This window comes from Micropterus salmoides, unplaced genomic scaffold, assembly GCF_014851395.1.
Source record: "Micropterus salmoides isolate LMB-PRFRI ecotype aquatic unplaced genomic scaffold, ASM1485139v1 Ms_hic_scaffold_1597, whole genome shotgun sequence".
NCBI lineage: Eukaryota > Metazoa > Chordata > Actinopteri > Centrarchiformes > Centrarchidae > Micropterus > Micropterus salmoides.
Window position 1 is genome coordinate 2,272 of NW_024040704.1, and position 15,733 is coordinate 18,004.

The 15,733-nt window shown below is 45.9% G+C and overlaps 9 non-coding genes across 9 annotated transcripts; all 9 read left to right on the plus strand.

The window, feature by feature from the left end:
• Window positions 1-2,265: 2,265 nt before the first annotated feature.
• Window positions 2,266-2,338, plus strand: trnav-cac. The gene has a single exon. It is a non-coding gene; the product is annotated as a tRNA-Val (tRNA).
• A 1,539-nt stretch (window positions 2,339-3,877) lies between these two features.
• On the plus strand, window positions 3,878-3,950 carry trnav-aac. Its single transcript has one exon. It is a non-coding gene; the product is annotated as a tRNA-Val (tRNA).
• Window positions 3,951-5,555: 1,605 nt separating this feature from the next.
• trnav-cac lies at window positions 5,556-5,628 on the plus strand. The gene has a single exon. It is a non-coding gene; the product is annotated as a tRNA-Val (tRNA).
• A 1,535-nt stretch (window positions 5,629-7,163) lies between these two features.
• trnav-aac lies at window positions 7,164-7,236 on the plus strand. Its single transcript has one exon. It is a non-coding gene; the product is annotated as a tRNA-Val (tRNA).
• Window positions 7,237-8,840: 1,604 nt separating this feature from the next.
• trnav-cac lies at window positions 8,841-8,913 on the plus strand. The gene has a single exon. It is a non-coding gene; the product is annotated as a tRNA-Val (tRNA).
• Window positions 8,914-10,449: 1,536 nt separating this feature from the next.
• On the plus strand, window positions 10,450-10,522 carry trnav-aac. Its single transcript has one exon. It is a non-coding gene; the product is annotated as a tRNA-Val (tRNA).
• A 1,604-nt stretch (window positions 10,523-12,126) lies between these two features.
• Window positions 12,127-12,199, plus strand: trnav-cac. Its single transcript has one exon. It is a non-coding gene; the product is annotated as a tRNA-Val (tRNA).
• Window positions 12,200-13,741: 1,542 nt separating this feature from the next.
• On the plus strand, window positions 13,742-13,814 carry trnav-aac. Its single transcript has one exon. It is a non-coding gene; the product is annotated as a tRNA-Val (tRNA).
• A 1,605-nt stretch (window positions 13,815-15,419) lies between these two features.
• On the plus strand, window positions 15,420-15,492 carry trnav-cac. The gene has a single exon. It is a non-coding gene; the product is annotated as a tRNA-Val (tRNA).
• The last annotated feature ends 241 nt before the right edge of the window (window positions 15,493-15,733 follow it).

Here is a 15,733-nt window from a genome sequence, read left to right on the forward strand (position 1 = left end):
TACACATAAAGTAGAACTTGTTAATACTGACATGGACTTACAACTTCACTCATACGCTTTGCCAATGTCCTCTTGTTATTAGGTAAGGTAACCCCATCCTCACCCAGACAGATGGACGTCCTCCATGCTGCTGTATTACTTTTGTCTTTCTTGGTGAATAATCAGCAGCTGCTAGAGAACTGAACTCTCCCGTCGGGGAATCGAACCCCGACCTTCGCGTAGTCTTCAGCAGTTTCCGTAGTGTAGTGGTTATCATGTTCGCCTAACACGCGAAAAACGCGAGAGAAACACTGCCCTTTGGTCTCTCGTCTCAGGATTAAAGTCAAACAGCACCACTGTGAGCAATCTTGGAGTTATCTTTGATCAGGACATGTCGTTTAAGTCTCACATTAAGCAAATTTCAAGGACCGCCTTTTTTCAGCTACGTAATATTGCGAAAATCAGGAACATCCTGTCTAAAAATGATGCAGAAAAACTAGTCCATGCATTTGTTACTTCTAGGCTGGATTACTGCAATTCCTTATTATCAGGCTGCTCGAAAAAGTCCATTAAGACTCTTCAGCTGATCCAGAATGCTGCAGCACGTGTTCTGACAGGAACCAGGAAAGAGATCATATTTCTCCCGTTTTAGCTTCTTTGCATTGGCTTCCAGTAAAATCCAGAATAGAATTTAAAATCATTCTTCTTACCTACAAAGCTCTTAATGGTCAGGCACCATCTTGTCTTAAAGATAGTCTTGTGCTTTCTCGTCCCTCTCCTCTCTCCTGCTATCACTTTCTCAATGTACAAAAAGGGCCTATTTCTCTCAAATATTGTTCACAAATCTGTCAAAATCTGTGTCAGTGAGCATTTCTCCTTTTCCAAGATAATCCATCCACCTCACAGGTGTGGCATATCAAGATGCTGATCAGACAGCATGGGTATTGCACATGTGTGCCTTAGGCTGGCCACAATAAAAGGCCAACTCGAAAATTTGCAGTTCCATCACACAGAACAATGCCACAGATGTCGAAAGGTTTTGAGGGAGCGTGCAACTGGCATGCTGGCTGCAGGAATATCCACCAGAGCGGTGGCCCGTGAATTGAGTGTTCATTTCTCTACCATAAGCCATCTCCAAAGGAATTTCAGAGAATTTGGCAGTACAGCCAACTGGCCTCACAACCGCAGAGCACGTGTAACCACACCATCCCAGGACCTCCATCCAGCATCTTCACCTCCAAGATCGTCAAAGAATTTCTGCACAAACTGTCAGGAACCGTCTCAGGGAAGCTCATCTGCATGCTCGTCGTCCTCGTCGTCGTAACCGACTTGAGTGGGCAAATGCTCACATTCGATGGCGCCTGGCACTTTGGAGAGGTGTTCTCTTCACGGATCAATCCGAGTTTTCACTGTACAGGGCAGATGGCAGACAGCATGTATGTACACACCAGATACTGACTGGTTTTGGGAACCCCGCCCCCTCAATACAGTGAAACTGCACATTATCGAGTGTCCTTTTATTGTGGCCAGCCAAAGGCACACCTGTGCAATACCCATGCTTGTCTGATCAGCATCTCGATATGCCACACCTGTGAGGTGGATGGATTATCTCGGCAAAGGAGAAGTGCTCACTAACACAGATTTTGACAGATTTGTTGTATTTGAGAGAAATAGGCCCTTTGTGTACATAGAGAAAGTATTAGATCTTTGAGTTCAGCTCATGATGAATGGGGCAAAAACAAAAGTGCTGCGTTTATAATTTTGTTCAGTATATCAAACGGCTCGGTCACATCATCAGTAAAGCGGACCGCACCATGTCAACGGAAGGAAGGTGACAATAGGACCAATGGCAATAGGCTGGAACTCCTCTTTCTCAAGGAAAGGGTAGAGTCACGCTGAGATACATCCCACTGTCTTATACTAGCGAGGACTACCGCGTCACCGCAAGCACGCCCTGTATTTCCGCTTGTCTACATCCCAGTTCGTTTGATATCAGCCAGTACATTTCTTTAGTGCCAGTGTTTCGAGAAAACGAAGAGGACTCCGAACTTTTGAGCGTATTGCTTCCGCTCTCCAGATGTTTGCTCATTGCTGTTAGTGTAAAATTCAAAGACGGCAAAAACGCAGCAACACAGATGTAATCAGTAACCCGAACAGGAAGCGCGAAAACACGGGTTTGTCACATCAATATCCTGAAACTGTCTACCACCCGTGATGATCCCACGAACGCTGCAGTTCAAAAAAGAACGCAGTAAGGTGCACTTGTGTGAGGGCTGGCAGCCGTCCGTTTCTGTAGTGTAGTGGTTATCACGTTCGCCTCACACGCGAAAGGTCCCCAGTTCGAAACTGGGCAGAAACACTGCCCTTTGGTCTCTCGTCTCAGGATTAAAGTCAAACAGCACCACTGTGAGCAATCTTGGAGTTATCTTTGATCAGGACATGTCGTTTAAGTCTCACATTAAGCAAATTTCAAGGACCGCCTTTTTTCAGCTACGTAATATTGCGAAAATCAGGAACATCCTGTCTAAAAATGATGCAGAAAAACTAGTCCATGCATTTGTTACTTCTAGGCTGGATTACTGCAATTCCTTATTATCAGGCTGCTCGAAAAAGTCCATTAAGACTCTTCAGCTGATCCAGAATGCTGCAGCACGTGTTCTGACAGGAACCAGGAAAAGAGATCATATTTCTCCCGTTTTAGCTTCTTTGCATTGGCTTCCAGTAAAATCCAGAATAGAATTTAAAATCATTCTTCTTACCTACAAAGCCCTTAATGGTCAGGCACCATCTTATCTTAAAGATAGTCTTGTGCTTTCTCGTCCCTCTCCTCTCTCCTGCTATCACTTCCTGCAGGTTTTCTGGCTCTGGAGCTGTGGAGTCTGGATCTGTGGCTGCGGGTCACCTGCTGCCCCCGTGTTCCTGCTCGGCGCCCTCTGCTGCAACGACTATTGTTACTAGTCCTATTATTATTATTGTTATTATAATCATTAACATTACGATTGTTATCATTAACACTACTATAAATATCTGTACCCTTTTTCATTTAGTCTATAGCAACATCGCCTTTACTGTCTGTACCTCTGTGTGTGTATATTGTGTAGGCTGCCTCCCTCCCCTCTCTCTCCTTCCATCCCTCTCTTTTCTCCGTGTTCCTCTTCTGCCCTCTCCCTCTCTCTCCCCCTCTCTCTCTCTCTCTCTCTCCCTCTCTCTCCTTCACCCCATACGGTCGAGGCAGATGGCCGCCCACCCTGAGCCATGGTTCTGCTTGAGGTTTCTGCCTCTTAAAAGGAAGTTTTTCCTTGCCTCTGTCGCCTAGTGCTTGCTCTTGGTGGGAACTGTTGGGCTTCTGTAAATAGCATCATAGAGTATGGTCTAGACCTGCTCTTTTATGATGTTTATGTTCCAGATGTTTGCTCATTGCTGTTAGTGTAAAATTCAAAGACGGCAAAAACGTAGCAACACAGATGTAATCAGTAACCCGAACAGGAAGCGCGAAAACAAGGGTTTGTCACATCAATATCCTGAAACTGTCACGTTCGCCTCATATAGGAAAGGGTCCCAGTTCGAAACTGTGCAGAAACACTGCTCTTTGGTCTCTCGTCTCAGGATTAAAGTCAAACTGTACTCGGCCAAACTATCAGACAACCGCACAATGTATACTACTGTGTACACATAAAGTAGAACTTGTTAATAAAGACATGGACTTACAACTTCACTCATACGCTTTGTCAATGTCCTCTTGTTATTAGGTAAGGTAACCCCATCCTCACCCAGACAGATGGACGTCCTCCATGCTGCTGTATTACTTTTGTCTTTCTTGGTGAATAATCAGCAGCTGCTAGAGAACTGAACTCTCCCGTCGGGGAATCGAACCCCGACCTTCGCGCAGTCTTCAGCAGTTTCCGTAGTGTAGTGGTTATCACGTTCGCCTAACACGCGAAAGGGCCCCGGTTCGAAACCGGGCGGAAACATGCCCCTATGTCCACGTCTACTCTGAGCAGAAATTCACTGAGCAAACTTATACACGCAAAACTTTTGTTTTTGCCGCCATTCACCATGAGCTGAACTCAAAGATCTAATACTTTCTCTATGTACACAAAGGGCCTATTTCTCTCAAATATTGTTCACAAATCTGTCAAAATCTGTGTCAGTGAGCATTTCTCCTTTTCCAAGATAATCCATCCACCTCACAGGTGTGGCATATCAAGATGCTGATCAGACAGCATGGGTATTGCACATGTGTGCCTTAGGCTGGCCACAATAAAAGGCCAACTCGAAAATTTGCAGTTCCATCACACAGAACAATGCCACAGATGTCGAAAATCTTTGAGGGAGCGTGCAACTGGCATGCTGGCTGCAGGAATGTCCACCAGAGCGGTGGCCCGTGAATTGAGTGTTCATTTCTCTACCATAAGCCATCTCCAAAGGAATTTCAGAGAATTTGGCAGTACAGCCAACTGGCCTCACAACCGCAGAGCACGTGTAACCACACCATCCCAGGACCTCCACATCCAGCATCTTCACCTCCAAGATCGTCAAAGAATTTCTGCACAAACTGTCAGGAACCGTCTCAGGGAAGCTCATCTGCATGCTCGTCGTCCTCGTCGTCGTAACCGACTTGAGTGGGCAAATGCTCACATTCGATGGCGCCTGGCACTTTGGAGAGGTGTTCTCTTCACGGATCAATCCGAGTTTTCACTGTACAGGGCAGATGGCAGACAGCATGTATGTACACACCAGATACTGACTGGTTTTGGGAACCCCGCCCCCTCAATACAGTGAAACTGCACATTATCGAGTGTCCTTTTATTGTGGCCAGCCAAAGGCACACCTGTGCAATACCCATGCTTGTCTGATCAGCATCTCGATATGCCACACCTGTGAGGTGGATGGATTATCTCGGCAAAGGAGAAGTGCTCACTAACACAGATTTTGACAGATTTGTTGTATTTGAGAGAAATAGGCCCTTTGTGTACATAGAGAAAGTATTAGATCTTTGAGTTCAGCTCATGATGAATGGGGGCAAAAACAAAAGTGCTGCGTTTATAATTTTGTTCAGTATATCAAACGGCTCGGTCACATCATCAGTAAAGCGGACCGCACCATGTCAACGGAAGGAAGGTGACAATAGGACCAATGGCAATAGGCTGGAACTCCTCTTTCTCAAGGAAAGGGTAGAGTCACGCTGAGATACATCCCACTGTCTTATACTAGCGAGGACTACCGCGTCACCGCAAGCACGCCCTGTATTTCCGCTTGTCTACATCCCAGTTCGTTTGATATCAGCCAGTACATTTCTTTAGTGCCAGTGTTTCGAGAAAACGAAGAGGACTCCGAACTTTTGAGCGTATTGCTTCCGCTCTCCAGATGTTTGCTCATTGCTGTTAGTGTAAAATTCAAAGACGGCAAAAACGCAGCAACACAGATGTAATCAGTAACCCGAACAGGAAGCGCGAAAACACGGGTTTGTCACATCAATATCCTGAAACTGTCTACCACCCGTGATGATCCCACGAACGCTGCAGTTCAAAAAAGAACGCAGTAAGGTGCACTTGTGTGAGGGCTGGCAGCCGTCCGTTTCTGTAGTGTAGTGGTTATCACGTTCGCCTCACACGCGAAAGGTCCCCAGTTCGAAACTGGGCAGAAACACTGCCCTTTGGTCTCTCGTCTCAGGATTAAAGTCAAACAGCACCACTGTGAGCAATCTTGGAGTTATCTTTGATCAGGACATGTCGTTTAAGTCTCACATTAAGCAAATTTCAAGGACCGCCTTTTTTCAGCTACGTAATATTGCGAAAATCAGGAACATCCTGTCTAAAAATGATGCAGAAAAACTAGTCCATGCATTTGTTACTTCTAGGCTGGATTACTGCAATTCCTTATTATCAGGCTGCTCGAAAAAGTCCATTAAGACTCTTCAGCTGATCCAGAATGCTGCAGCACGTGTTCTGACAGGAACCAGGAAAAGAGATCATATTTCTCCCGTTTTAGCTTCTTTGCATTGGCTTCCAGTAAAATCCAGAATAGAATTTAAAATCATTCTTCTTACCTACAAAGCCCTTAATGGTCAGGCACCATCTTATCTTAAAGATAGTCTTGTGCTTTCTCGTCCCTCTCCTCTCTCCTGCTATCACTTCCTGCAGGTTTTCTGGCTCTGGAGCTGTGGAGTCTGGATCTGTGGCTGCGGGTCACCTGCTGCCCCCGTGTTCCTGCTCGGCGCCCTCTGCTGCAACGACTATTGTTACTAGTCCTATTATTATATTGTTATTATAATCATTAACATTACGATTGTTATCATTAACACTACTATAAATATCTGTACCCTTTTTCATTTAGTCTATAGCAACATCGCCTTTACTGTCTGTACCTCTGTGTGTGTATATTGTGTAGGCTGCCTCCCTCCCCTCTCTCCTTCCATCCCTCTCTTTTTCTCCGTGTTCCTCTTCTGCCCTCTCCCTCTCTCTCCCCCTCTCTCTCTCTCTCTCTCCCTCTCTCTCCTTCATCCCATACGGTCGAGGCAGATGGCCGCCCACCCTGAGCCATGGTTCTGCTTGAGGTTTCTGCCTCTTAAAAGGAAGTTTTTCCTTGCCTCTGTCGCCTAGTGCTTGCTCTTGGTGGGAACTGTTGGGCTTCTGTAAATAGCATCATAGAGTATGGTCTAGACCTGCTCTTTTATGATGTTTATGTTCCAGATGTTTGCTCATTGCTGTTAGTGTAAAATTCAAAGACGGCAAAAACGTAGCAACACAGATGTAATCAGTAACCCGAACAGGAAGCGCGAAAACAAGGGTTTGTCACATCAATATCCTGAAACTGTCACGTTCGCCTCATATAGGAAAGGGTCCCAGTTCGAAACTGTGCAGAAACACTGCTCTTTGGTCTCTCGTCTCAGGATTAAAGTCAAACTGTACTCGGCCAAACTATCAGACAACCGCACAATGTATACTACTGTGTACACATAAAGTAGAACTTGTTAATAAAGACATGGACTTACAACTTCACTCATACGCTTTGTCAATGTCCTCTTGTTATTAGGTAAGGTAACCCCATCCTCACCCAGACAGATGGACGTCCTCCATGCTGCTGTATTACTTTTGTCTTTCTTGGTGAATAATCAGCAGCTGCTAGAGAACTGAACTCTCCCGTCGGGGAATCGAACCCCGACCTTCGCGCAGTCTTCAGCAGTTTCCGTAGTGTAGTGGTTATCACGTTCGCCTAACACGCGAAAGGGCCCCGGTTCGAAACCGGGCGGAAACATGCCCCTATGTCCACGTCTACTCTGAGCAGAAATTCACTGAACAAACTTATACACGCAAAACTTTTGTTTTTGCCGCCATTCATCATGAGCTGAACTCAAAGATCTAATACTTTCTCTATGTACACAAAGGGCCTATTTCTCTCAAATATTGTTCACAAATCTGTCAAAATCTGTGTCAGTGAGCATTTCTCCTTTTCCAAGATAATCCATCCACCTCACAGGTGTGGCATATCAAGATGCTGATCAGACAGCATGGGTATTGCACATGTGTGCCTTAGGCTGGCCACAATAAAAGGCCAACTCGAAAATTTGCAGTTCCATCACACAGAACAATGCCACAGATGTCGAAAATCTTTGAGGGAGCGTGCAACTGGCATGCTGGCTGCAGGAATGTCCACCAGAGCGGTGGCCCGTGAATTGAGTGTTCATTTCTCTACCATAAGCCATCTCCAAAGGAATTTCAGAGAATTTGGCAGTACAGCCAACTGGCCTCACAACCGCAGAGCACGTGTAACCACACCATCCCAGGACCTCCACATCCAGCATCTTCACCTCCAAGATCGTCAAAGAATTTCTGCACAAACTGTCAGGAACCGTCTCAGGGAAGCTCATCTGCATGCTCGTCGTCCTCGTCGTCGTAACCGACTTGAGTGGGCAAATGCTCACATTCGATGGCGCCTGGCACTTTGGAGAGGTGTTCTCTTCACGGATCAATCCGAGTTTTCACTGTACAGGGCAGATGGCAGACAGCATGTATGTACACACCAGATACTGACTGGTTTTGGGAACCCCGCCCCCTCAATACAGTGAAACTGCACATTATCGAGTGTCCTTTTATTGTGGCCAGCCAAAGGCACACCTGTGCAATACCCATGCTTGTCTGATCAGCATCTCGATATGCCACACCTGTGAGGTGGATGGATTATCTCGGCAAAGGAGAAGTGCTCACTAACACAGATTTTGACAGATTTGTTGTATTTGAGAGAAATAGGCCCTTTGTGTACATAGAGAAAGTATTAGATCTTTGAGTTCAGCTCATGATGAATGGGGGCAAAAACAAAAGTGCTGCGTTTATAATTTTGTTCAGTATATCAAACGGCTCGGTCACATCATCAGTAAAGCGGACCGCACCATGTCAACGGAAGGAAGGTGACAATAGGACCAATGGCAATAGGCTGGAACTCCTCTTTCTCAAGGAAAGGGTAGAGTCACGCTGAGATACATCCCACTGTCTTATACTAGCGAGGACTACCGCGTCACCGCAAGCACGCCCTGTATTTCCGCTTGTCTACATCCCAGTTCGTTTGATATCAGCCAGTACATTTCTTTAGTGCCAGTGTTTCGAGAAAACGAAGAGGACTCCGAACTTTTGAGCGTATTGCTTCCGCTCTCCAGATGTTTGCTCATTGCTGTTAGTGTAAAATTCAAAGACGGCAAAAACGCAGCAACACAGATGTAATCAGTAACCCGAACAGGAAGCGCGAAAACACGGGTTTGTCACATCAATATCCTGAAACTGTCTACCACCCGTGATGATCCCACGAACGCTGCAGTTCAAAAAAGAACGCAGTAAGGTGCACTTGTGTGAGGGCTGGCAGCGTCCGTTTCTGTAGTGTAGTGGTTATCACGTTCGCCTCACACGCGAAAGGTCCCCAGTTCGAAACTGGGCAGAAACACTGCCCTTTGGTCTCTCGTCTCAGGATTAAAGTCAAACAGCACCACTGTGAGCAATCTTGGAGTTATCTTTGATCAGGACATGTCGTTTAAGTCTCACATTAAGCAAATTTCAAGGACCGCCTTTTTTCAGCTACGTAATATTGCGAAAATCAGGAACATCCTGTCTAAAAATGATGCAGAAAAACTAGTCCATGCATTTGTTACTTCTAGGCTGGATTACTGCAATTCCTTATTATCAGGCTGCTCGAAAAAGTCCATTAAGACTCTTCAGCTGATCCAGAATGCTGCAGCACGTGTTCTGACAGGAACCAGGAAAAGAGATCATATTTCTCCCGTTTTAGCTTCTTTGCATTGGCTTCCAGTAAAATCCAGAATAGAATTTAAAATCATTCTTCTTACCTACAAAGCCCTTAATGGTCAGGCACCATCTTATCTTAAAGATAGTCTTGTGCTTTCTCGTCCCTCTCCTCTCTCCTGCTATCACTTCCTGCAGGTTTTCTGGCTCTGGAGCTGTGGAGTCTGGATCTGTGGCTGCGGGTCACCTGCTGCCCCCGTGTTCCTGCTCGGCGCCCTCTGCTGCAACGACTATTGTTACTAGTCCTATTATTATTATTGTTATTATAATCATTAACATTACGATTGTTATCATTAACACTACTATAAATATCTGTACCCTTTTTCATTTAGTCTATAGCAACATCGCCTTTACTGTCTGTACCTCTGTGTGTGTATATTGTGTAGGCTGCCTCCCTCCCCTCTCTCTCCTTCCATCCCTCTCTTTTTCTCCGTGTTCCTCTTCTGCCCTCTCCCTCTCTCTCCCCCTCTCTCTCTCTCTCTCCCTCTCTCTCCTTCATCCCATACGGTCGAGGCAGATGGCCGCCCACCCTGAGCCATGGTTCTGCTTGAGGTTTCTGCCTCTTAAAAGGAAGTTTTTCCTTGCCTCTGTCGCCTAGTGCTTGCTCTTGGTGGGAACTGTTGGGCTTCTGTAAATAGCATCATAGAGTATGGTCTAGACCTGCTCTTTTATGATGTTTATGTTCCAGATGTTTGCTCATTGCTGTTAGTGTAAAATTCAAAGACGGCAAAAACGTAGCAACACAGATGTAATCAGTAACCCGAACAGGAAGCGCGAAAACAAGGGTTTGTCACATCAATATCCTGAAACTGTCACGTTCGCCTCATATAGGAAAGGGTCCCAGTTCGAAACTGTGCAGAAACACTGCTCTTTGGTCTCTCGTCTCAGGATTAAAGTCAAACTGTACTCGGCCAAACTATCAGACAACCGCACAATGTATACTACTGTGTACACATAAAGTAGAACTTGTTAATAAAGACATGGACTTACAACTTCACTCATACGCTTTGTCAATGTCCTCTTGTTATTAGGTAAGGTAACCCCATCCTCACCCAGACAGATGGACGTCCTCCATGCTGCTGTATTACTTTTGTCTTTCTTGGTGAATAATCAGCAGCTGCTAGAGAACTGAACTCTCCCGTCGGGGAATCGAACCCCGACCTTCGCGCAGTCTTCAGCAGTTTCCGTAGTGTAGTGGTTATCACGTTCGCCTAACACGCGAAAGGGCCCCGGTTCGAAACCGGGCGGAAACATGCCCCTATGTCCACGTCTACTCTGAGCAGAAATTCACTGAACAAACTTATACACGCAAAACTTTTGTTTTTGCCGCCATTCATCATGAGCTGAACTCAAAGATCTAATACTTTCTCTATGTACACAAAGGGCCTATTTCTCTCAAATATTGTTCACAAATCTGTCAAAATCTGTGTCAGTGAGCATTTCTCCTTTTCCAAGATAATCCATCCACCTCACAGGTGTGGCATATCAAGATGCTGATCAGACAGCATGGGTATTGCACATGTGTGCCTTAGGCTGGCCACAATAAAAGGCCAACTCGAAAATTTGCAGTTCCATCACACAGAACAATGCCACAGATGTCGAAAATCTTTGAGGGAGCGTGCAACTGGCATGCTGGCTGCAGGAATGTCCACCAGAGCGGTGGCCCGTGAATTGAGTGTTCATTTCTCTACCATAAGCCATCTCCAAAGGAATTTCAGAGAATTTGGCAGTACAGCCAACTGGCCTCACAACCGCAGAGCACGTGTAACCACACCATCCCAGGACCTCCACATCCAGCATCTTCACCTCCAAGATCGTCAAAGAATTTCTGCACAAACTGTCAGGAACCGTCTCAGGGAAGCTCATCTGCATGCTCGTCGTCCTCGTCGTCGTAACCGACTTGAGTGGGCAAATGCTCACATTCGATGGCGCCTGGCACTTTGGAGAGGTGTTCTCTTCACGGATCAATCCGAGTTTTCACTGTACAGGGCAGATGGCAGACAGCATGTATGTACACACCAGATACTGACTGGTTTTGGGAACCCCGCCCCCTCAATACAGTGAAACTGCACATTATCGAGTGTCCTTTTATTGTGGCCAGCCAAAGGCACACCTGTGCAATACCCATGCTTGTCTGATCAGCATCTCGATATGCCACACCTGTGAGGTGGATGGATTATCTCGGCAAAGGAGAAGTGCTCACTAACACAGATTTTGACAGATTTGTTGTATTTGAGAGAAATAGGCCCTTTGTGTACATAGAGAAAGTATTAGATCTTTGAGTTCAGCTCATGATGAATGGGGGCAAAAACAAAAGTGCTGCGTTTATAATTTTGTTCAGTATATCAAACGGCTCGGTCACATCATCAGTAAAGCGGACCGCACCATGTCAACGGAAGGAAGGTGACAATAGGACCAATGGCAATAGGCTGGAACTCCTCTTTCTCAAGGAAAGGGTAGAGTCACGCTGAGATACATCCCACTGTCTTATACTAGCGAGGACTACCGCGTCACCGCAAGCACGCCCTGTATTTCCGCTTGTCTACATCCCAGTTCGTTTGATATCAGCCAGTACATTTCTTTAGTGCCAGTGTTTCGAGAAAACGAAGAGGACTCCGAACTTTTGAGCGTATTGCTTCCGCTCTCCAGATGTTTGCTCATTGCTGTTAGTGTAAAATTCAAAGACGGCAAAAACGCAGCAACACAGATGTAATCAGTAACCCGAACAGGAAGCGCGAAAACACGGGTTTGTCACATCAATATCCTGAAACTGTCTACCACCCGTGATGATCCCACGAACGCTGCAGTTCAAAAAAGAACGCAGTAAGGTGCACTTGTGTGAGGGCTGGCAGCGTCCGTTTCTGTAGTGTAGTGGTTATCACGTTCGCCTCACACGCGAAAGGTCCCCAGTTCGAAACTGGGCAGAAACACTGCCCTTTGGTCTCTCGTCTCAGGATTAAAGTCAAACAGCACCACTGTGAGCAATCTTGGAGTTATCTTTGATCAGGACATGTCGTTTAAGTCTCACATTAAGCAAATTTCAAGGACCGCCTTTTTTCAGCTACGTAATATTGCGAAAATCAGGAACATCCTGTCTAAAAATGATGCAGAAAAACTAGTCCATGCATTTGTTACTTCTAGGCTGGATTACTGCAATTCCTTATTATCAGGCTGCTCGAAAAAGTCCATTAAGACTCTTCAGCTGATCCAGAATGCTGCAGCACGTGTTCTGACAGGAACCAGGAAAAGAGATCATATTTCTCCCGTTTTAGCTTCTTTGCATTGGCTTCCAGTAAAATCCAGAATAGAATTTAAAATCATTCTTCTTACCTACAAAGCCCTTAATGGTCAGGCACCATCTTATCTTAAAGATAGTCTTGTGCTTTCTCGTCCCTCTCCTCTCTCCTGCTATCACTTCCTGCAGGTTTTCTGGCTCTGGAGCTGTGGAGTCTGGATCTGTGGCTGCGGGTCACCTGCTGCCCCCGTGTTCCTGCTCGGCGCCCTCTGCTGCAACGACTATTGTTACTAGTCCTATTATTATTATTGTTATTATAATCATTAACATTACGATTGTTATCATTAACACTACTATAAATATCTGTACCCTTTTTCATTTAGTCTATAGCAACATCGCCTTTACTGTCTGTACCTCTGTGTGTGTATATTGTGTAGGCTGCCTCCCTCCCCTCTCTCTCCTTCCATCCCTCTCTTTTTCTCCGTGTTCCTCTTCTGCCCTCTCCCTCTCTCTCCCCCTCTCTCTCTCTCTCTCTCTCCCTCTCTCTCCTTCATATCCCATACGGTCGAGGCAGATGGCCGCCCACCCTGAGCCATGGTTCTGCTTGAGGTTTCTGCCTCTTAAAAGGAAGTTTTTCCTTGCCTCTGTCGCCTAGTGCTTGCTCTTGGTGGGAACTGTTGGGCTTCTGTAAATAGCATCATAGAGTATGGTCTAGACCTGCTCTTTTATGATGTTTATGTTCCAGATGTTTGCTCATTGCTGTTAGTGTAAAATTCAAAGACGGCAAAAACGTAGCAACACAGATGTAATCAGTAACCCGAACAGGAAGCGCGAAAACAAGGGTTTGTCACATCAATATCCTGAAACTGTCACGTTCGCCTCATATAGGAAAGGGTCCCAGTTCGAAACTGTGCAGAAACACTGCTCTTTGGTCTCTCGTCTCAGGATTAAAGTCAAACTGTACTCGGCCAAACTATCAGACAACCGCACAATGTATACTACTGTGTACACATAAAGTAGAACTTGTTAATAAAGACATGGACTTACAACTTCACTCATACGCTTTGTCAATGTCCTCTTGTTATTAGGTAAGGTAACCCCATCCTCACCCAGACAGATGGACGTCCTCCATGCTGCTGTATTACTTTTGTCTTTCTTGGTGAATAATCAGCAGCTGCTAGAGAACTGAACTCTCCCGTCGGGGAATCGAACCCCGACCTTCGCGCAGTCTTCAGCAGTTTCCGTAGTGTAGTGGTTATCACGTTCGCCTAACACGCGAAAGGGCCCCGGTTCGAAACCGGGCGGAAACATGCCCCTATGTCCACGTCTACTCTGAGCAGAAATTCACTGAACAAACTTATACACGCAAAACTTTTGTTTTTGCCGCCATTCATCATGAGCTGAACTCAAAGATCTAATACTTTCTCTATGTACACAAAGGGCCTATTTCTCTCAAATATTGTTCACAAATCTGTCAAAATCTGTGTCAGTGAGCATTTCTCCTTTTCCAAGATAATCCATCCACCTCACAGGTGTGGCATATCAAGATGCTGATCAGACAGCATGGGTATTGCACATGTGTGCCTTAGGCTGGCCACAATAAAAGGCCAACTCGAAAATTTGCAGTTCCATCACACAGAACAATGCCACAGATGTCGAAAATCTTTGAGGGAGCGTGCAACTGGCATGCTGGCTGCAGGAATGTCCACCAGAGCGGTGGCCCGTGAATTGAGTGTTCATTTCTCTACCATAAGCCATCTCCAAAGGAATTTCAGAGAATTTGGCAGTACAGCCAACTGGCCTCACAACCGCAGAGCACGTGTAACCACACCATCCCAGGACCTCCACATCCAGCATCTTCACCTCCAAGATCGTCAAAGAATTTCTGCACAAACTGTCAGGAACCGTCTCAGGGAAGCTCATCTGCATGCTCGTCGTCCTCGTCGTCGTAACCGACTTGAGTGGGCAAATGCTCACATTCGATGGCGCCTGGCACTTTGGAGAGGTGTTCTCTTCACGGATCAATCCGAGTTTTCACTGTACAGGGCAGATGGCAGACAGCATGTATGTACACACCAGATACTGACTGGTTTTGGGAACCCCGCCCCCTCAATACAGTGAAACTGCACATTATCGAGTGTCCTTTTATTGTGGCCAGCCAAAGGCACACCTGTGCAATACCCATGCTTGTCTGATCAGCATCTCGATATGCCACACCTGTGAGGTGGATGGATTATCTCGGCAAAGGAGAAGTGCTCACTAACACAGATTTTGACAGATTTGTTGTATTTGAGAGAAATAGGCCCTTTGTGTACATAGAGAAAGTATTAGATCTTTGAGTTCAGCTCATGATGAATGGGGGCAAAAACAAAAGTGCTGCGTTTATAATTTTGTTCAGTATATCAAACGGCTCGGTCACATCATCAGTAAAGCGGACCGCACCATGTCAACGGAAGGAAGGTGACAATAGGACCAATGGCAATAGGCTGGAACTCCTCTTTCTCAAGGAAAGGGTAGAGTCACGCTGAGATACATCCCACTGTCTTATACTAGCGAGGACTACCGCGTCACCGCAAGCACGCCCTGTATTTCCGCTTGTCTACATCCCAGTTCGTTTGATATCAGCCAGTACATTTCTTTAGTGCCAGTGTTTCGAGAAAACGAAGAGGACTCCGAACTTTTGAGCGTATTGCTTCCGCTCTCCAGATGTTTGCTCATTGCTGTTAGTGTAAAATTCAAAGACGGCAAAAACGCAGCAACACAGATGTAATCAGTAACCCGAACAGGAAGCGCGAAAACACGGGTTTGTCACATCAATATCCTGAAACTGTCTACCACCCGTGATGATCCCACGAACGCTGCAGTTCAAAAAAGAACGCAGTAAGGTGCACTTGTGTGAGGGCTGGCAGCAGTCCGTTTCTGTAGTGTAGTGGTTATCACGTTCGCCTCACACGCGAAAGGTCCCCAGTTCGAAACTGGGCAGAAACACTGCCCTTTGGTCTCTCGTCTCAGGATTAAAGTCAAACAGCACCACTGTGAGCAATCTTGGAGTTATCTTTGATCAGGACATGTCGTTTAAGTCTCACATTAAGCAAATTTCAAGGACCGCCTTTTTTCAGCTACGTAATATTGCGAAAATCAGGAACATCCTGTCTAAAAATGATGCAGAAAAACTAGTCCATGCATTTGTTACTTCTAGGCTGGATTACTGCAATTCCTTATTATCAGG